At 42.5% G+C, this 21,440-nt stretch overlaps 2 long non-coding RNA genes across 4 annotated transcripts in view; one reads left to right on the top strand and one right to left on the bottom strand.

The window, feature by feature from the left end:
- Nucleotides 1-393: 393 nt before the first annotated feature.
- On the bottom strand, nt 394-20,711 carry LOC128349344 (uncharacterized). Of its 3 annotated transcripts, none has more exons than XR_008318756.1 (4): nt 12,857-13,192; nt 11,458-11,745; nt 6,817-6,928; nt 394-574 (listed from the first exon to the last, which is right to left on the bottom strand). It is a non-coding gene; the product is annotated as an uncharacterized LOC128349344 (long non-coding RNA). The 3 variants fall into 3 exon arrangements; XR_008318757.1 differs by lacking the exons at nt 394-574; nt 11,458-11,745; nt 12,857-13,192 and adding exons at nt 6,246-6,641; nt 18,862-19,043; nt 20,638-20,711; XR_008318755.1 differs by lacking the exon at nt 394-574 and adding an exon at nt 6,246-6,641.
- LOC128349347 (uncharacterized) overlaps nt 13,282-21,440 on the top strand; it is a 152,369-nt gene continuing 144,210 nt past the window's right edge. The window contains exon 1 of the long non-coding RNA XR_008318767.1: nt 13,282-13,413. This is a non-coding gene — a long non-coding RNA (uncharacterized LOC128349347). The remainder of the gene's footprint in view (nt 13,414-21,440) is intronic.

The following is a 21,440-nucleotide window of genomic DNA, read 5'->3' as shown; positions in this document are numbered from 1 at the left end:
AGAATTATTGATGCCAGTGCATACATTTTTTCTAACCTTACTATGGCCTCTGAACAAATAGGTCTTGCAAGTTTTGAAGTGCTGCAAAGACCAGCAGCAGCCCTTCTCTGACCAGAGATCAGTACTTACTTCTCAATAAACATTCATAGGATAGGGCTGCAGCTGTTTATGTTATATCTCTGGTTTTGCTGATCTGGGTTTCTGCACTGATCAATACATCTGCAGAAACTATCTCCTTCTGTACTGACTAACTGTACGGGCATATGTTGGCAGAACTAGTCTTTGCCTTTTCCCCACAGTGTGTTCCACTTGTGATAGTAACAGCTGATTCGGGCATTTGTAAGCAAAGAAACTGCTTTGCTGAGTGAACAGCCATGGCACAATATATAATCAATTCTGCTTTATTGTGTTTCAATAACATTTTTCATATTGCATCAATAACTTTTTTTTCATTTAAAAAATGCATTTGTTTCTCAAATTTTCTTTGGCATTCACGTCATATATGCTTGGATATCTTCATACTCTCTTTATTCTTGACTTGACTTGACTTGACTTGATTCTTCATTTGTAATTCCTTTTGTTTAAATGTAGCAAACATGTTTTTTAGACCCTAATACATTACATTATTATTACATTATCACTGATTCAGAGCTCCGTGCTTTAGTACCATTTTAGCTGTAATAGCAACCTTTCTAAAGCAGGCTTGCTCTCTGAGATTTATTATACATAGGCCAAATTTATAGTTACAAGCCAGAGTCTAGTAGTACTTCATTCGACAGATTCTTAACCATATGGAAAAATGAAATAATTTGTTCAAGAAAGAAGGAAAATGTCTTTCTGATAACACCAAAGACCAAATCAAGGAAAATATAGATATGATAATTAACATCACAAAATGGAAAAGAGCAAAGTGGGATAAGCTTGACTTCTCTTGATGGGGAGAACTGCAGCCATTAACATGAATTTTTATGTATTATTTTATAAATCTGCCGGTAAGAATCCCAAGGGAGAAACTGACATAATGAGGAAAATTACCCAAAGTAGTCCCATTGAAATTAAAAGGACAAATTAACTTGTTCTTTTAATTTTAATCGAACTACTTTGAGTAATTTTCCTCATCTTGTTAGCCATTAAGGCTGATACAAATGTGTGTATATCAGTTTATATGGAAAACTAAACCGCCAAAGATATAAGCAAATGTTATATAATGGAAGCTGAAAGAGGAGGGTCTAGGAATTCCTGATTGTATCAAATATTACCATGCAGCAATTCTCACAAGCCATGTCTGATTGGTGGGATGCATGAAATTTGGGGTTGGCTTGGGAGCAGGAAAATATAGGCTGCCTTTGCACATAGAATGAAATCAAAGGTTAACGAACCTGAGGTTAATCCTTGAACCCTGGAATCGTCCTGCAGATTATCCTCCAACCTGGGTTGGCAACCTCCTTTCCCAGGGTAGAGGAACCCCCTCCTTCTTCCTGGTGTGCTGAGGCTGCATCCCATCAAACTCTGTAGTGCTCATGTCACCAGACTGCAGGCAAGGTGTCAGCACATCAGCAGGGAGGCAACCACTGGCCCATGTCTTCAAGGGGTGTGCCTGGTGCAATTGTGCATTTTTGGCATGGACTGCCCCCCCTCAGAGAGAAAGGGCATTTAAAACCTTTTCCTCATGCCACTTGCACTGCCACACTCATAAGAGCCCCGCAGCAAAACAGTCTTGCACAAGCAAAATTACTGGCAACCGGGGAATAGAGAGGGGCACTATTTTTCTGTTACTCTGGGAAGGGATCATGATGACTTTCTAGGAGGGGATATGTATATGAGAGCAGGTAAAGGATCCTGGGGTCTGGTCCACAGTGACAAAGGGTGCTCTTGTGATGGCAGACCTGGTCAAAGCAGTCCAGGAACCCCCAACACACTCCTGCCCCCATGTCAGCTTGCCAGCCAGGGATTAACCCCCTTATGAAAAGGCCAATCTACTGGGGAGGACCAGAGGCTGTATGAGCTTTGGGTGTCCATAGGCCTGTGCCCTCATGGGATAGCCCATCCAACTCTAAGGAGCCCCGCTGATGTCTTTAAAAATATTACTCCTCAACTTTCCTTCTAGACTGGACACCACCATAACCCCCTGGTGGCGCAGTGATAAAACTGCCGCCCTGTAACCAGAAGGTTACAAGTTCGATCCTGACCAAGAGGCTCAAGGTTGACTCAGCCTTCCATCCTTCCGAGGTCGGTAAAATGAGTACCCAGAATGTTGGGGGGCAATATGCTAAATCATTGTAAACCGCTTAGAGAGCTTCGGCTATAGAGCGGTATATAAATCTAAGTGCTATTGCTATTGCTATTGCTATAACCGCAGTTTAGTGCTGATTTTCAAGCCAGGGAGGGAGGACCAGAGGACCAGAAAATTATTTAGGTAATAAACCGCAATGTCTACTCTTTATGGATTTGAGAAATTCTGGAGCAGGGCGGGAAACACCAAAAAGCAAATAGAGAGATGGTGGGAAATTGCTTGGCAGTAGCATAAATAATGATAGTCAAATACCGTAAGTCAAGTCTAGAAGAGTGGCACAGGAAGATATGGTGGGTCATGTGAATGCAAGGGAGTGGGAAATGCACTTATTAAAAGGAAACATGGTGAAGTTAATGCTATGATATTTAAAAGTGATTGGAACAAGTTCAGAAGATTTTGGAATAAGAAGTATAGTCAGGAAAACCTGAATGAAACAACACTATCAGTACTGTGAAAAGGCATGATACGATTGATACTGAAAAGCCATGATACTGAAAAGCCATGATACAATTATTGTCAATATGGTCAGTGCAGGCAGTTAGGAAGAAAAAGGAATAGTAGAGCAATCAAGGGCTTGAAAGCTATTTAATGCTTGGTGAATAACATAAGCCCAATCCAGACATTATGCTGTACGAGTGTACAGATGTCTGTACACTTGTACACATGTTTGTGTGAATGATTGTACCTGTATTCATTTTGAAAGGGGATACAGGCCCTTCAAATGCATGGAACATAGGAACATAGGGAGCTGCCATTAACTGAGTCAGACCATTGGTCCATCTAGCTCAGTATTATCTACATAGACTGGCAGCAGCTTCTCCAAGGTTGCAGGCAGGAATCTCTCTCAGCCTTATCTTGGAGAAGCCAGGGAGGGAACTTGTAACCTAGATGCTCTTCCCAGAGTGGCTCCATATCTTACAGTGCTCACACATCTAGTCTCCCATTCATATGCAACCAGGGCAGACCCTGCTTAGCTAAGGGGACAAGTCATGCTTGCTACCACAAGACCAGATCTCCTCTCCATGATGTACCTATCATGGTACAGATAGGAAGTGTACTTCTGTACCTGTATTCATCATAACACGTGAATGACTGTACCTGTGTTCATTTTTAAATGAACATGAATTCAGGCCCTTCAGATGCATGGTACAAACTGGAAGTATACCTCTGTACCTGTATTCAGCATAATATGTGAATGTCTGTACCTCCAAATCTGTACACTGTACATTTGTTGTATGAGTGCTGAACATAATGTGTGAATAGACTTCTAGTTAGGGCTAAATTTAAATCTTTTCTTTTTATTTCATTATTTCTGGCAGTTGGCATCTTTCATTTCTTTCCTACTTTCCTAAATTTAACAAATTCAGGCATTATGTGATTTTGTGGTGTTTTGTAGGGTTGTGAACATCATATGTATTTGTATACTTCATTTTAATTAATAAAATTATAATAATTATTATTGAAAGTAAGAAGCAAAATGAACCTCTTCCACAGTTACAAGTTCTGACTCTCATATGTTCCAATTCAACGTTCGGGTATATCTGTAGGTATGTTCCTTTTTTTTGTGAGCATCTACTTTCTCAGGGTAACAGAACACAGTGCAGAAGATGAAGAGTAGCACAGCACATTGCAGCCACACCTAATGACTAGAATTTTCCACCCATTAGAATGCTTTCCCAGGTGACTAGCATGCTCACTTGCCTGCATGCCAAACAACCACGCAAGCCAGATGACTGCCATCTTGCATGAAGGTTGATGATAATCAAAACAACTGGTAGAGAACTTAGTGACAAAATATAGCAAGATTTCCTTTACAGGTCAAGAGGCCAAAGTCATGTTGCTTATATTTGTGAACTGGATACAGGTCTCACCAATCACCTTGATCTAGCAGGCATGTGGGCTCTTATGTGCATTTGGAACCACTTACTTGCTAAAGTTTCCCCCATTCATTTAGTGAAGGAGAACAAACATACATTCCTTGAGATGTAGGGATTTGATCCTTCCATTTAAATCAACTTGGAAAGGGAAACTTTTTTGGGGGGTGGGGGGGTGGGAGGGGGCAAATTGTGCAATAGCCTGCAATGCTATTAGGAAAACTGTATTCTTTCCAAAACTGTAAGCAAAACTGTATTCTTTCCAGAAAAGGGAATCCTATCTATGTCTGAATAAGCAATGAAAGCAGACATCTTTTAAGTCTTACATTGCTCCATTATATTATTCCCTTAACATTTTTTACAGCACAAGGCGGTAATTTAAAAATTCAGCAACTGTTTTTTTCTGGCACTGTTGGCATCATTTGCTTCATCTACAATATTTCCCACCCAGCACACCCGATTCATTAGTGTGCTGCTAAATGCCATGGATCTGAGAGGTGGATAAGAAGAACAAAGCCCTTTCCCAGTTCTTTGCTTCGTTAAACAATCTGAAGGGCTTCTCCAAAGGGCATGCCCTTGAATGGCTGGGTTATCTCAACTCAAACCTCCACACTGAAAACCCCACTTTATTCAGAGAGACCCCTTCATGCTTGTGAGTGAACAACAATAAAGCAGAAACAAAAGATCCAGGTCATTCCAGTCCTAGGCATTCAATGAGCCAAAGCTCTACACAGTTGCAGAATTCAGAACTACTTGAACTACTTGAAACTCAACAGAAATGTGGGGAAATAATTTACTCTCCAGTGTTGGTGAGCTGGAGAGCAGCTGGCAGAATCTTGCTAAGGGTTGGCAGGCAAATCAATCTAATTAGTAGCTGTGTGTATAACGTAGATCAGAAAGCAGGTCTGCAGAATTTAAGTGTATGAGCTTAGTATCTATAAACATGCAAAACATGTCTGCCTCTATTATGGCGTTTTCAAATGTAGTGAAATAGTAAATGGCAATGTAATAACCTCTAACAGCCATTCCCCACAGGGAAACGTTTATTGTAATGAGGTGGCACTACTAGGTGTTTGTCAGAATGATACTGTATTCTCTCAACATAAACTACAAATGCAGGGTGCGAATAAAGCAATCTAAATGTGCAATCTACTCCAAATAAAATTCTAGAAGAGCAGTTTAGGAAGATACTTATTAAGAACCTCATCTTGGTCAAAACATGCATTTCACAAAGGTATCGTTGTATTGTATTTGTGCATTTGCGCATCAGAATGTAGCTGTAGGGGATAATGGCCAATATCCAGTGCAGCTTCTGCAGAGGCCCCATTATGCTGAATGGGGAAATCTGCAGAGGCACTGGTCATGCAAACTGCCTGTATTACGGAACCCCAACGCTGCCTTGGAAGGGCGCAGCAGCACTGCAGTGCAGCACTGTGGACACATAACGCTGTGCTGGATGTTGACTACTAAAATGCTACTGGGGAAAGTTTCACTGGGAAACAAGAACTAAACTCTTTTAAAGGGTATCAACAGATAACAAGCTTGGGCAAGGTTTAAAATCTATATTATAACTGAATGTCTGTTGTTTACTGAAGAGTAGTCCATTGGTGTCAATTAGGTTTACTGAAACAGTGGTTGGAATCGGTATTGAAGTGATCCTGTGACCTCTCACACAATGGTGATTGCGGGGGGGGGAGCCCCCTCAGAAATGTAGTTGCCCCCACTGTGTCCTGTCCCCCCCCCCCCTTTCTGTTTCAGAAATCTAACATGTGTACGTTGCTTGTCCATACAGAAATGGACTTTGGCCCTTCTATGCCGCCCTCAAATTTTTTTTTTACCAACATCACCACTGCTCCCACTTGTGGACAATTATGTTACTTTGGTAATGAGATTAGTCTAGAAACAGAACAAAATAGAAGCCAGAAATCAAGCATCTTTTTCATGCAATGCCCTCACCCTGCTCTAGATTATGTTAGTAACAAATTCAGATTTGTTTGTAACAAATTCAGATTCCACATCAAACTGTACATTGCAATCCACTCTAAGATTATGCTCAGAATAAAACACTTCATGCTGTCTGGTTTCAGAATTGTTATATTTATATCCTGCTTTTCATTCATAAATAACAAAGCAGTTCCCAAAATATTAAACTGGGGAGAGAAAAAATTATAGTGGGGAGAAACAATTTACCACCACTCAAAACTATATTTCTCCCGATGCTCCTCCTTTTAAGGTGGGTATTGTTCCTTCTTTGGTATTTCTGGAGGGATATTCCATCAGGGTCTTATTACTCAATGCATCTGTGCATAGTGTGTAACTTGGTCCTTAGGCAAATATCTTTCCTGGCAGGGCACTGCACTGCCCTTTTCTTCGCAATATTTTGACCTCTCCGTTGCATTAAGCCATCTTAGCTCCAGTGGGGTTGCAGATGACAGGCATGATTTAGGCCCCTAGATCACTCTATTTTAAGAAACCTGGTAAAGAGTTTGATGGAAAAATCTTTTGTGCACACACCAAGTTGTTGCTTGTGTGACAAAATTCCCCCCACCTCAGGATATATGATGTTTAGATTCACTGCTGAGCATCTCATCCCAACTAAAAACATGATTTATGCTCTTTTCTTGAACCATTTGTTACAGCAAAACTTACCATATCTCTGAGGTCTCTCGCCTTCTGAATGATCATTTCAGGTGAACAAAATGATGAACTTGCTGTGTCTTGGAAATACAGGCGTAATAAATTACAAAATTTACCACATGCCCTGTAGAAAAATAGATAATGGGATAGATGAGCAAGTGCTGGAATTCTCAACTTGAGAGAACAGAGGTATCACATTATTGATACAATCATTTTTGCCTCCTACATGTCTGCATTTGGCTAGTCATTTGTAAAATGACTTAAAAAATGTTTCCAAGGATGAAGGAATGTCCAACCTGTGTTACGGACATAGGGGGAGACTAAGATTGACTATGATTTACAAAGGTATGGGTGCTCAAAAAACTGGTTCTGTCATCATACAACTCACACTGGTTCACAAATGAAGCCTCATTTACAGTATATAAGCACAGCCTAGCCCAGATGCAAGGGACAGCATTGGGCGTCCACCAGGTTGGTCACTGGCTGAGAGGCCTCTTCCATCCAGCTGGGCCAACTCCTGGTGCTGTTCTGTATCTGGTGCACTGGACGCAGGTGTCTGAGATACTCGCCTTGCTGCTGCTTTACCCAGTGCCACAACCCCAGCTACAAATGGGAGCATTCCCCAAAGGCCTCTAGAGGATGCTCCAATTGACTGGTGGGGAGAAGGGAAGAAGCAGCAGTCACACAAGATACTCATGTGGCAGCTCTTCCTCTCTCTCTCTTTCTCTTTCATCAGCCAGCGATGTTCCTCCCAAAGGCCACTCTGATGATACAAGGACCTTTGGGAGAAAGCGCTTTGGTCAGTGGGGAGAGTAGGAGAAGGAAAAGGAGCTGCCACTACTACTGAAAGTTAACAGTGGGGAGCGTGGAAGGAGCTGCTGCTGCAACCCATTAGCAAGTGTTGGGGTTACAGGGGCACACCATGGAGGACCAATGCAGGGCATTCTACAATGTGGTGCTGGCACTGGAAAATGGATATACATATGGATATACATACTTCTGCCCCAGCCAAGAGCCCATGCACATTATGAGTAGCAGTGAGAGCTGTTGCATGCACATGAAGGTATGTGCTGTGCTGTCACCACCATTAATCCTTAATGTGCATGCAGAAGCCCCTGCCATCACTCACAGAGAGGATGGGCTCTCAGCTGGGTCAGAAGCTGCACATGTGCAACTCTCTTCCATGGTGGCACACTGCACTGTATGCTAGCCACAGTCCAGATGCAAGCCTGGAGGCCCTGTGCATTCCCAGAATACCCTCACACAGCCTATGGGTAAGTGTGAACCATCCCAAAGACATGGAAATGTCTGGGTTTCTTTTATCCAAAATAAACTTGCTCAGCATCTGCGAGAAATACTGTAGGCACAAGGTTTGGGAGCCATATATTGCTATTTCTGCTCCCAGTGCAATGGTTGGCCCCTTCTGTCTTCTCTGAAAAAGATGGGGGTGGGTGGCGGTGGAGGGCAGCATAGTAGGGATGTGCACAGAACCGTGGAGCTGCGGTCCGGCACAGGTGTGGGGAGCTCTTTAAGGGCGGGAGAGGGTGTACTTAAACCCCCCGCCCGCCACGTTTCCCCCGCCAGCGTGTTTGTTTGGAAAAGCTTTTGGGGCGGCAGGATACCTCCCTGCCGCCCCATCCCCCAGTCGTCGGCAAAAGGCTTCAAAAAGCCTTTTGCGTGTGCGCACATCACATCTCTGCAACGCGCGCACGCATGTGACATGGAGACGAGACGTGTGCATGCAACTTTTTGAAGCCTTTTGCCGACGACTGGGGGAAGGGGCGGCAGGGAGGTATCCTGCCGCCCCAAAAGCTTTTCCAAATGAACACGCCGGCGGAGGAAACGCAGCGGGGTGTGTGTGTAAGTATACCCTCCCCCGCCCTTAAAGAGCCCCACACACCTATGCCGGACCGCCCTCATGTCTGGACCGGTCCGGAGGCCTTCAGAATGGCCTCCGGACTGGTCCGGGCTCATCCCTACAGCATAGCTGGGTTCTCTTTGTGGATCTGACAGGAAGGAAAGAGGAGGAGGAAGCATGAGGTCATCAGAGGCATATCTTGGGAAAATAGTACCTAGGGCAAACACTGAAATTACACCCCCTAGTCCAAACATCTGACACCCATCTTTCAGATAACTTTAACATAATATCAGCTGAAAAATGCAAATCAAGCTCATTAATCTTTTAATATTTCAAAAACTATAGCAGTGGATGTAGCCAGACCAAAAAATGCTAGAAAATGACAAATTTCAGTATGCTGGGGCTCATGAAATACCCAAATACTATGTGGAGGTGTACCTGGAAAACTAAAGAGAAATGCCAGTCTAATTCTCTACTATGCATTGTAGCATCACTATTACATAAGTTTTAAAAATAAATGGAGAATTTGCCTTTTCCCAGATACTCTGAAAATAATTAAAGGCTATGCAGAGTAAACTGTATCACTGCTTGGAATATATTCTAGTATTTCAGAAAGACAGATAAATGAGAGAAAGAGAGCAAGAAACTCCCAGTGGGCCTTAATACTAAGGATTTCACACTGATTCGAAGACAAACTCACCATTAATAGTCATATTATTAAGACATCACATTTAACTCACTTATCACAAGAAGCAAAGTAAGAGCAAATGAATACAATCCTAGCTCATAAGCTTCAGCGCAGTATTCACAAGCCCTGATTCTCTGTAAATACCACCAAACTAGATATGTGCACACTGACATATTTTTTAAAAAAAATTACCTGCAGCCCCTTCAGGGGGCTTCCTAAAGGCCGTGGGATGGGTCTGCAAAGGTTCCCCTCCCCCCGCTAGCCTCTAGAGCCTTGCAGGGACCATTTGAGCATGTGCAGTGGCTATTTAAAAAAAAATTTTTAATGGCCGCTAAAAACAAAATGGCCACTGCACATGCTCTGCAAGGCCTGGCATGGCGTAGGGCCTCACAGAGGCCATTTGAGCATGCACGGTGGCCATTTGTTTTTGGTGGCCATTATTTTTTAAAAAATTAATTTTACAAAATGGCACCCCCTTTAGAGTGGCATCTGGGGCACATGCCCTGCCTGCTCCACCCTAGATATGCCCCTGGAGGTCATATTCTCTTGTTTACTTATAGTCCTGCATGAGACTTGCACCACTGTGTTACAGCCCTCTAAGTTTCTACTAATTCTGAACAGTAAACTTGATGTGTCAGCTCCCCCTTTATAAGCATCATGGTAATGCTGAATATGGTATGCTAAATTCTGAAAATCTGGGGAGTAATCCTCTAGGTTGTGCAAATGCTGCCTGTAGTAATAGCAAGCAGTGTTCCATTAAACTCTTCCCTGACACCTTGGTTTCCAATTCGTAAATATATCTACTTCTTTCCATGGAAAAAACCATACATACTATCAAGTAGAGAATCTGATTTATGCATTCCTACAGTGGGCAGAGGAAGCATCAACAACAGAGGATTTGTCATGAATTATACTGGGTAGGCTGCCAACTAATCAGGATTCATGGTAGAGCGACCATCTTGGATGCTTTCCTGTTCTGGGCTAATTCAAACACAGCCGGGGACCACAGTATGTTTTGCTTTCTCTTTGTTAAGTAGCCACATTCTGGTGGGGTGCAACCAATAGACACATGTAATCCACATCAAAAGTTTAATAGAAAAGGGGAAAGTGTTGGCTCACTGCTTAGACAAACAGTGCTAAGACAAGCAGTGCCCGTAAATTACTGGCAAAACACCTGGGGACAGGAAGTAGCTTCTGAATCCTCCATAAGATTTGATTCACATTGGTAGTGCAAATTAACTGTCCTTCCTTAAAATAATATACTGTTAACCCTGAGTAACTGTTCGCTAGATAAGGGTATTTTTCCTCTCTTTTGGAAAATACACGATAAGCCAGCTGAGAAAATAATACACCAAAGAGAGCCAGAAAGCTCGTTTTCATAAATACAACTGTAAGAATAATAATCATTGCATTTTTGCTAGTGGGTGCTGTAGTCAGGGTCACTGAAAATCATAGTCATGTTGAGCCTTCTGTGGAGTAAAGCCACTAGCCTACTGAAGATCAAATGATGAGATATATATATTTAAAATACAACATGAGGAAGAGTAGAGAAGATGGAGGGAGGAAATGGAATAAGGCTGCATCAAAGCAGAAATTAAAAAATGAAAGGAATAATTAAGAAATCCAGGAAGTGTCCATGAGGGAACATGGAAACATGGAGGCTGGAGACCATAACTGAACCTGAACCAATTTAAATGTAATAAACCAGGCATGCATTGTGCCAAATGCTTGACATCTCCCTGTTTTTGCATTCCTCAGATGGCAAGAAAATCCAGGTGTTTCACTGAGTCCATGATGGGCCACTGTATGTGGTCTGTAAATGTTCAGCTTCATGGGTTACAAGCTGTGTATCTCTCTGCCATAACTAACTCTCATTTTAAAAAGTGAGTCTTCATCAGAGTATGTGAGCTGCTACCAAAAGGGATATGACGACTTTTAATGAATCCCCACTGGTATGTTTCCCAGACTATGTGAAACACCTATATCGGGCAGCAGTGATATAGGAAGATGCTGAAAAGCATCATCTTATACTGAGTGGGAGATGGGAATTGTAAACCCCTCCTGTATTCTACCAATGGCTCTGTGGTTGCCAAGAGTCGACACCAACCTGATGGCACTACGTTAGCTTTAAGAACATGTCTCCCTAATTATTCAGTGATCACATAGGATTTTCATACATCTCAAATCAACATTTAAAATGTGCCTGGGTATTAAATGACTCAGCTTTAGAGTCACTGAGGTAAATTAAGGAAAAGTTGATCCTGAGGTGTTATATTTGTTTGTTCCTAAGCTGAGTTTTATCTGGTCTTTCTTTCTTTCTTTCTTTCTTTCTTTCTTTCTTTCTTTCTTTCTTTCTTTCTTTCTTTCTTTGTAATTTGTTTTCTTTTGTCCATTTCTGCAAAAATAAAAAATTAAAAGTGTATGGGGGGGGGAGAAACAGTTGCTTAAGTATAAAAATGTTTTATTTTTTCAATAATACCTTAATAAGAAGAGGAAGAAGAGCTAGGAAAAACATGTATTTGGAATCCATTGGGGAGAAAGTGTGTGTGCATGCATGTGTGCGTGTGTATGTGAGATTGTGAGCCCTTTGGGGACAAGGATCCATCTTATTTATTTATAATTTCTCTATATAGACAGCTTTGGAAATTTTTCTTGGAAAATGTTATATAAATATTTGTTGTTGTATATGTAGGAGTGCAATTTAGGGGGGAGAAATGGCAGATGGGAAAGGATTCATCATCCTCTCCCCCTTGCCATTCTTCCAGTCTGAATTTTCCTATTCCAAAGCTGCTTTGCTTTGCAGAGGTAACACTGGGGTTCTGTTACAAGCTCTTGTAGGCAGCAGGTATTAGCCCCTGTTGGGAATCACACAACCTTAATTTATTTTCAATTAAGAAATAAGAAGAGCTTTAAAAAGAACAGCTTTTGGCCATACATGTTTTAGTACAGAAATTCTGATTAATAAAGAATTCACAGCTATAGACAACTCAAATAAACATGTTAAATAAAGGGCAATTTAAACTAAATTAATGAGGTCGTTTCTCATGAACAACACTTCCAAGGTAGGAGACAGTAAACACACTGCCAGAGTCTTGTGTGGAACATAGGAATACAGGAAGAATATAGGAAGCTGTCTTATGCCGAGTCAGACCCTTGGTCCATTTAGCTCAGTAATGTCTACACAGACTGGCAGCAGCTTCTCCAAGGTTACAGGCAGGAGTCTCTTCAGCCCTATCTTGAAGATGCCAGGAAGGAAACTGAAAACCTGCATGCAAGCATGCAGATTCTCTTCCAGAGTGGCCCTACCCCATAGGGGAAATATCTTATAGCACTCACATGTCTCCCATTCAAATGCAAACCAGGACAGACTATGCTTAGTAAAGGGGGCAATTCACACTTGCTACTACAAGATCAGCTCTCCTCCCACGGGAGAAATGGGACTGCCACTTACCCTGCTGCCCGCCTTTTCTGTCTTGGTCTTTACCAAGACAAAAGCCCCATCCTACCTCATAGCCTCGATCGTCTGTACGATTGGGCAGTTCTCAGCAGGCCCCTGCTTCTGGACACTAGGGATGCTGGTTTACCATCAGGCCCGGGGTAATTCTGTCAGCAACTGGGGTTGATGCCGCAGCCACAAGGGGGTCTTTGAAGCTTTGAAGCTTTCCCCTTCCCCCGCCAGCCTCCCCCTAGTAAAATTTCCCCAGGACTGGCAGTGTTATTAAAAACATGTTTTAAAAAACTTTTCAAACCCTGGCCTGGCCCAAACTTGAGCCAAACAGGGAGTGCTGCATCCACAGTAGCCAAGAAGCCAAGAGCTGCTGCATTGATGCAAGCAGCTTCTCCGCTGTCCACACAATGCATTCTGGGATACTGGAGGACTTCCTGCTCTAGATCCCCACTCTGGACATGATGTCGCACTATTCCTGTCGTGGGAGTAGCAGTGGCAGCAGTGACAGTAGTGGGTTCAGATCATCTGGGTATGGGAAGGTAGGATCTTGCCTTCCCCCCAGTCAACCCATGTTTGGTCGCCTGCATGACCTTAATATCTGCCAACTATGAAGAGGTACAAATATTAATCATTATGTGTCTTTCATTGTTTTACCTCCAGTTGCAAATGAGCTGGTTGTAGGATTGCACAATTGTTTGTTTGTTTATTATATCAGTCCTCAGCATCTGGAATGTGTGTATACAGTTTTTAATACTACTACTATTACTACTACTTATTATTATTATTATTATTATTATTATTAATTTAATTTTTAAATTAGATCTGTTTTTATATTTTAGCATAATATTTTAATTGTGTATTTTTTATAGTCCTGTTTTAATTTTCTTTCTCTGTGAACCGCCTTGTGATTGTTTTTAATGAAAGGCGGTATATAAATTTAACAATAAATAAAATAAATAAAATAAAATACAGTCAACATTTTGTACATGTATTGCTTCTCTGATTACCCGTTTGTAGCCCTGAAGGCAAGGAGGAAGAAACATAAATACTGCATATAGTTGAAAGGTTTGTGACAAATATATCTGTTGGTAGAAAGTTTATTGGCAAGTTAAGCAGAATTCATGGTTCCTATCAGAAGTGGGCAATGAATACTGTATTTGTGAGTCACTTTTATATTTATTTATTTTCCTTCAATGTTATCAAAAGGATATTGTCCAGTAAATCATTATGAAAATAAGCAGAACTTCTGGGGACAGATACATCTATTTGATTTTATATTTGCAAACTATTACATTGTCCTTGGAAACAGTGACCATGACTACATTCGTTTATTGTAGTCCTCTGAGATGCAAGGACAAAAAGGACAAATATTTTATTATTATTATTATTATTATTATTATTATTATTATTATTATTAATTCAATTTCTATACTGCCCTTCCAAAAATGGCTCAGGGTGGTTTACACAGAGAAATAACAAATTTATTTGTTAAATAAATTAAACAAATTAATAACAAATTAAATTTGTTATTTATTTAAATAACAAATTTATACACCGCTTTTCAACAAAAGTTCCCAGAGTGGTTTACATAGATGTAAATAAATAAATAAATAAATAAATAAAATGGCTCCCTGTTCTTTTTTAGATTGTTCTCACAATCTAAAAAACAAACATAAGACAGACACCAGCAACAGCTACTGGAGAGATGCTGTGCTGGGGATGGATAACGCCAATTGCTCTCACCCTGCTAAATAAAGAGGAGGCCTCAGTAGCTACCGATAATAAATAAATAGCCGGAGTAATTACCAATAATGACCACCACCATGGCTATCAGCTTGCTTAACACTGTCCCCCATCTCTGGGCTCCAGGGGCATAGCAAGGTTGGAGTGGGCCCAAAGACAACGGGCCCCTCACTGATATACACACACATACGCACTTCACAATATATAGTGCACTCACATCCTCATTATGCATAGGGTGATTATCTAGTTCACAGGAGCAGATCCAGCGGGAAATTACAGAGGGTGCAACAAGAATCCCCCCCCCAATAAATATTGGGGCTTGGATTTTCTATCTTTTGCAAATGCAGTATGCCGGGGGGTGTCAAACTAAAATTTGGTGGTGGGCCAGATTAGATTCTGATGCACCTCTGGGGAGCCACACATAGCCTTGCACCCACTTCACACCACCTATCTTCCTCCTCCTCTCTGCTCTTTCTCTCATTCCTTTCCCCCTCCCCCCACCACTTAAATTAGCTGAATTCACTACTTTTTACACTAAAATACACTCAGGGAAAGATTGGGTTTTTTTTTTTTTAATTTTTAGAAGAAATTCAGAACATACCTGCTAATACCAGCTTTTTGCATGGGAAATCCTATCACTCTTCCTCTCTCCCTTACAAAGGTGTTTCTAGGTACTTAAAAGATCCAGGGGGTGCAACACAGGTGGGCAGGCAGTCATGTGACATGCCTCTGGGGGGCCCCTTGAGGCAGTGGTGCCCTGAGACAACTGTCTCCCCTTGCCTAATGGTAGTTATGCCTCTGCTGGGCTCCTGACAGCTCCCTCCTGACAGCTCCTTTCTTTCTGTTTGACTTCTGAAGAGGGGCAAGGAATAGGTGTAACTTTTGTCTGCCTGCAGAGCTTTACAAATATCATTGGGTCCCCTCAAGAGATGGGCCCCAGAAATCTGCATTGCTTTCTCACAGTGCTGGCCATGGATATTTTTGCACCCGTGAAAAGGCAAAATTACACTTTTTAGAACTGGATTTCTTAGAACTGGACTTCTAAAATGACACGGGGGAGGAGACTGGAGGAAAGAAAATGATGCTGATTGAAACTTACACTTCACTTCAGTTCATTGTAAGGCTAGTCCTGCTTCTTCTGCCTTTTTTATAGTCTGTAGTTGTAACCAACTATCAAATAAAAAATATATAGTGCTGAGCAAAACGGACAGGAAGAAATCCTTCAGTCATTGTGTTTTTCATTTTGTGACAATGTGGGAGTGAAAAGTGGTAATCAAAGGCTCTGTAGTCAGTCCCAATGCAATCAAATATGGTATAACTGCAGGCCTCAGGCCTCCCTGGTGGGAACAACCCTTGACTCCTTAAAAAAAAGAAAAAAAAAACCACCTTCAGAATCTTTACTGGTAGAGATAATTGTGGAGAAACAGCACTGGATTCCTTATGGTATTGGTTGGCCTCCTTTGAGCAGGTTGGCTGAATTCAGCCTTGTATGAGGATTCACAATAATTGATAGCCAACTGGCAGAGAACTGAACAACGGAATATAACAGGATTTATTATGTCAGTGGAAGATGCTGACCTGGCTAGGCTTCTCTTTTATTTCCATTCATGGTCCTGATTTCCTGAAGGGCCTTCTGCAGCAGCCTAGGCCAAAATACTTGAAACATTTCATTGATTAACACTTAATAGGAAGGTATCCTTCAAGTTTCCAAATTAAACCACCACACTCCATTTCTGATATCGTAAATTCTTTCATACCAACTTCCTTTGAAACGTTTAAGGAAAAATTTGTAAGTGGACATTGCAGCATAAATCAAGCTTATGATTCTGCAGAAGATAATACCATGAACTTTATTCTGTGTTGACATTGCCCCTTCCCTATTGTAGAAACAGGGTTTAATCTGAGCCAGGACCATCCCCAGAACTTGCTTTCAAGAAAATGTGAAATTATGATAAAGAGACAGTGCAACTATGATTCACTTGTGAATGATTCACTTCCTGCCACCCCTTCCTTTCCCAAAAGTGGTAAGATAGAAACAGGGTTTCAGTCTAGAATGGAACTGAATGTGATTTTCTGCACTTCTGACAGCAAGGGATTAAACAGCAACCCTGAGTGAAAATAAAATCTATCAGGTGGGCAGGCTGCATGAGTTGCCTGGCAACCTCACAGACAAAATCCACGGCTACATGATGGGAGAAGATGACTTGTGGATGGCAGGCTGAGCAGCAATATCCAAAGATTAGAGTCAAAATGCAAGTGGCCACTCTGAATTGCCATGAGGTTTTCTAGAAGACCCGGAAAGATTACTACTTGATCTTTTTTAAAATTTATAAAATATATGGTTTAATTCAGGCTTTTATCAGGGAAACTTCATAATGGTGAAAACACTGAAACACATGCTTTGTGCCATGCAATGAGCATCTCTTGATATGCACTGAGCCACTTTACAGAGCAGGTTTCAGTAAACTGGGGCATGTTCATATTAAGACAGAAGTTCTTCAAAGACAAGTGTTCACACCAAGCCAGGTGTTCTACATAACACAATTGACAAGTGCAGTTCCCTGGATTATTTACTTTTGAAAATGGTTTTGTCAGTGATTCCCACAGAGCTACCATGTTAAGTGAGGGTGAAGGTGTTGGGGATACAACATGCTCTCCACATTCAGGTGCCGGTTCAATGCAGGCAGTGTGGTAATAAACAGCACTTCACAGAGAAGTCATACAACCATAGCATTGGAGAGATCCATTTGCCTGAAAACCTTGAGTGGGAGAGAGACCATCTTTCTCAGGTAATTGATTACAGTGTTGTACTGTCCTTATGATTAAGCCATTTTTCCTAATATTCTGCTGAAATTTGCTCTCCTAGAACTGAAAGCTATCTTCCCATTAGGTCTAGTCCTGCTTTCTGTGGTAATAGAGCACACGTCTTTGTCTTCTTTTGTGTGAGAGCCCTTCAGCTAAGTGCCATCATGCACCTCCCATCCAAGTGTTCACTTCTCAAATAACAAAACATACTCAGCTCCTTCCACCTTCCCTCACAGGGCTTGTTTTTCAGACCCCCTGACTTGATTGCCCTCCTCTGAACCCATTTTGTCTACAACTTTCTGAAAGCACAGCACCCAGAAGTAGACACAGTACTCCCGCTGAGGTCTTACTAGTGCAGAATAAAATTGAATCTTTACTTCTCATGACTTGGAAACTATGCTTCTATTAATGCAGCCTGAAATTGCACTAGCATTTTCGGCAGTGGCCCCTCACATGCTAACTCATGTTCAGCTGATGACTGACTGCAATGCTAACATTTTCCCCCAAATAAATCACTGAATAAAATATTGAAGAGTACCAGGCCCAGGACAGAGCCTTTTTGCACCCCATTCAAAATCTCCTCCAGTTTGATAAGGAACCATTGATGAGCACTTCTATGGTTTTCAAACCAATGGTGAATCCACCTGATGGTACTATCATCTAATCCACATTTGACTAGTTTGTTAAACAAAATATCATGTGGAACTATGTCAAATGTGGTATTGAAAACAAGATAAATTACATCCACAGCATTCTCACGATCCACAAGGAAGATCCAGGAAACTCTGCAGGCTGAGTTCACTGGCCTTCTGCCAAGCACATTCTCCAAATCCTCATGAGGTGCAGTCCAACCGCTGTCAATAGTCCTTCATTAAGAAAGTTTAGACCATGGTCCCAGAAACTGAATCTCTCCCATCAACCACATCTGATTGAGCCAGATCTTTTTACAGGAAGATATGGCAAGAACATCACTTGAGCCTCCAGGCCCTTGACCTTTCCCCCCAGATCCTAGTAGTTTGGTGTGATACATAGCCGGACATTTCATTTCATTCCCATGTGGACGAGCAAGAAAAGATAATGAACAGTGCACTTGTTAAGTCTTGGCTACTTGTCCATCCACCAAGAGTTTCCGAAGTGCACTTAACTGAATTGTCTGCTTCTCGTAACAGCAAGGGATTAAACCAGAATGAAATGTAATGCAAACTTCATCTTTCCATCTCTACTTGAGGATAGATAGGCAGCATAGTGATGAATGTTTTTGAATATGCTAGCAAAGGGCTAGGCTTGCTTAGAAGAAATAAACAGTTAAGCCTATTACTTTAAAGTTTAGTTGTTCGACAGGAGTCTATATCAACAGCAGTTTATATCTTACTTTAACTGTACAGCTATACCTCACATTTCTAATTTTCCACAAATAATATTTGAAATGGGATTCATGGTCCTTACCTATGATAAGATCTCTGAACTCAAGAGAGCCTCTTGGCTCTCACGAGTCTTAGACCCTACATATCTTACCTTTCTCAATTGGGAGCTGATACCCTGTGGCTGGATCCCAGAGTTTTCCTATAATGTTTGGATGAAGGAATCACTGGACAGGTGGATCACACGGAATGTAGTAAGCACATGGACACTGTGCCTTCCTGATGACAAGCAGTGCACATTAGCTGTGGTTCCTTCTCACATGACCGGCTGCTGATCTAAACAAATTAGCCAATTCAATCAAACACTGCAGAAGAAACAGGATATATCCAGTAGGGATGTGCGGCATGTGGACTACCAGTGCTTCTTATTGAGTACTTGTTATTGAGTATTGGTGTGACCAAGGATGCAATAGCAAGTGCAAAGCTTTTTCATGTCCCCACAAATCTCTGGCTCATGACAAACCTATGAGGAATACAACATAGGAAAGTCTGAGTGTATTGGGATTCAATTAATGTTTGCAGGAAGAGCAGGGTAAAATTGGAGACTTCTGCTAACTCAGCCTATGACAAATATATACAACTACGTATTGGTGAGGCAAACAGACAAATATCCATCATTTGCTTTGGGAACATCCTGGAACATTGTGAAAATGTGACAAATGTTGTGATTTCTGCTGCCTTCCCTGGTAACCTCAGCCCATTTTTCTCATTCTCTCTGATTCCTCTCATCTGCTGCCTATGTTTTTTTCTCTGAAATTTTTGCTTTTGGAAAATTATGTCTTACCAAATGGGGGATTCTGAGGCTGTAACATTATTCTTCAAAGCACCTTACCTTGGAATTAGAACAGGGCTATAAAACATTTCTCCTGAGGCAAGCAAAGTCAGAGGCATAAAACACATGTCTACGTTGTTTCATAATTTAGTAAGCACTTCCCTCTTCCCCTCCCCTACTTTTAAGATGATAAAACTTTATCGCAGAGGATTAACACCTAGTGCAATGCTGTAATTCTGGACAGGTTGTTCTATGGATAGACTTCCCTAGGCAGCTCAGACAAAGCAAAGGAGAAAGTAAGAAGAGCATTTGTGTTGGCCCATAGGGGTGTGCACAGAACCGCCAACTGCGGTCCGGCACTGGGGTGGGGGGTCACTTTAAGAGCGGCGGGAGGGTTTATTTACCCCTCCCACCGCTTTCCCGCTTACCGCCATTATCTGTAGAGTAATTGGGGCGGCAGGATACCTCCCTGCTGCCCCTTCCCCGACGTTACTTGCAAAACCTCCCAGGAGTGCATTGCACACGGGTGCACGTCACAGAGACGTGAATTTTTTTTTAACCTTTAGTCCCTTCAGGGGCCTTCCTCTTGGCCACATGGGGGGGGACCACTGAAAAGGTCCCCCCTCCCCCCGCCGGCCACGGTCATCACCACCGTGGCCCATTCGGCAGCTTTATTCGGCCCACATGGTGGCACATATATGCCTCCGTATGGTGGCACGGTGGCCGTTTTGCCTGCCACCGTGCAAACACAAATGGCCTTTAAAAAAAAAAAGCTGCCATGCATGTGTGGCAGCCTCTGTGAGGCCCTGGGCCATGCCAGGCCTTTCAGAGGCCATTGCGCATGCACGGTGGCAGGCAAAATGGCCACTGCACCACCATGCGAAAAAAGCGGCTGAACAGGCTGCGGCAGTGATAACCGAGGCCAGAGGGGGGAGGGGGAACCTTCATGGACACACCACCACCACAACCCCCCCCCCACGGCCTGGAGGAAGCCCCCCTGAACGGGCTAAAGGTTAAAAAAAGATTTTTAAAAAAAATCGCCAAAAAAAACCAAAAACCTGGACTGGAATAACCGGGGGGTTCGAAGGGGTGCCATACCGAACTGGTCCAGTCAGGTTCAAGTCTGGTCCATACTCGAACCGAACCAGGCCAGCCAATTCCGTGCACATTCCTAGTCACTTGTGTCGCATGATTTCATTTGCCAAGCTCATGCTTCCCTGATTGGCCAGATAAGTCTGGCTCTGCAGTGGTGCCACTCCTTGAGAATTAGCACCCTATTGGCCGGGTGGGAGGCAAAGGTGGGTTCTCCAAAAGGAGGGAGTTTCAAGTTTATTTAAAGGCAAGCCTCTGGCCTTGCAAAACCACTCTTGCTGCAGTCCTTGGCTTGCTGTGCTGGCTGCTGCTTCTGCTGGTGAGAGACAGAGTCTGCCTACAGACATGTGCCGTATTTGTTTCCTGATCTTCTGCCTGTTTTTCTGCTCCTGCCCCAACTCCTCTCTGCTTTAAACTGCCCTCCCCCAGGTGTGAGTGTTTGCTTCTGCTGCTGATTCTCACCCACCCACCCAGAGTGAGTGACTCTCTCTCTTCCCTCTCCTGTCCTGGGCCGGGGTGCAGGCCCTTTGGCCTGAGAGTCCTCTCTGGCCCATTTCCCTAACCTCCACTGTCCCCTCACCTTTTTTGCTTCTGTGGTGGCTGCTGCTTTTAATTCTGGGCTGAGTTGAGATTAGATTAGAGTCCTCAGCTCAGCAGCTGCCAGTTGTTTTGTTTTGGGGTTTGGGGGGGGGGGGGTTCTTATTTTCTCTGGAGCAGGTGCTTTTCTTTTCCTGCTGTGCTTAGCACACCACCTACTCTAGATTACTCCAGCAGCACCTCCCCTCTGTCCTCTTTCCCTCCCTCCCCCC

This window comes from Hemicordylus capensis, chromosome 3 (genome assembly GCF_027244095.1).
Source record: "Hemicordylus capensis ecotype Gifberg chromosome 3, rHemCap1.1.pri, whole genome shotgun sequence".
In the NCBI taxonomy this organism is placed as follows: Eukaryota; Metazoa; Chordata; class Lepidosauria; order Squamata; family Cordylidae; genus Hemicordylus; species Hemicordylus capensis.
This window is presented reverse-complemented; position numbering and strand designations above follow the sequence as displayed.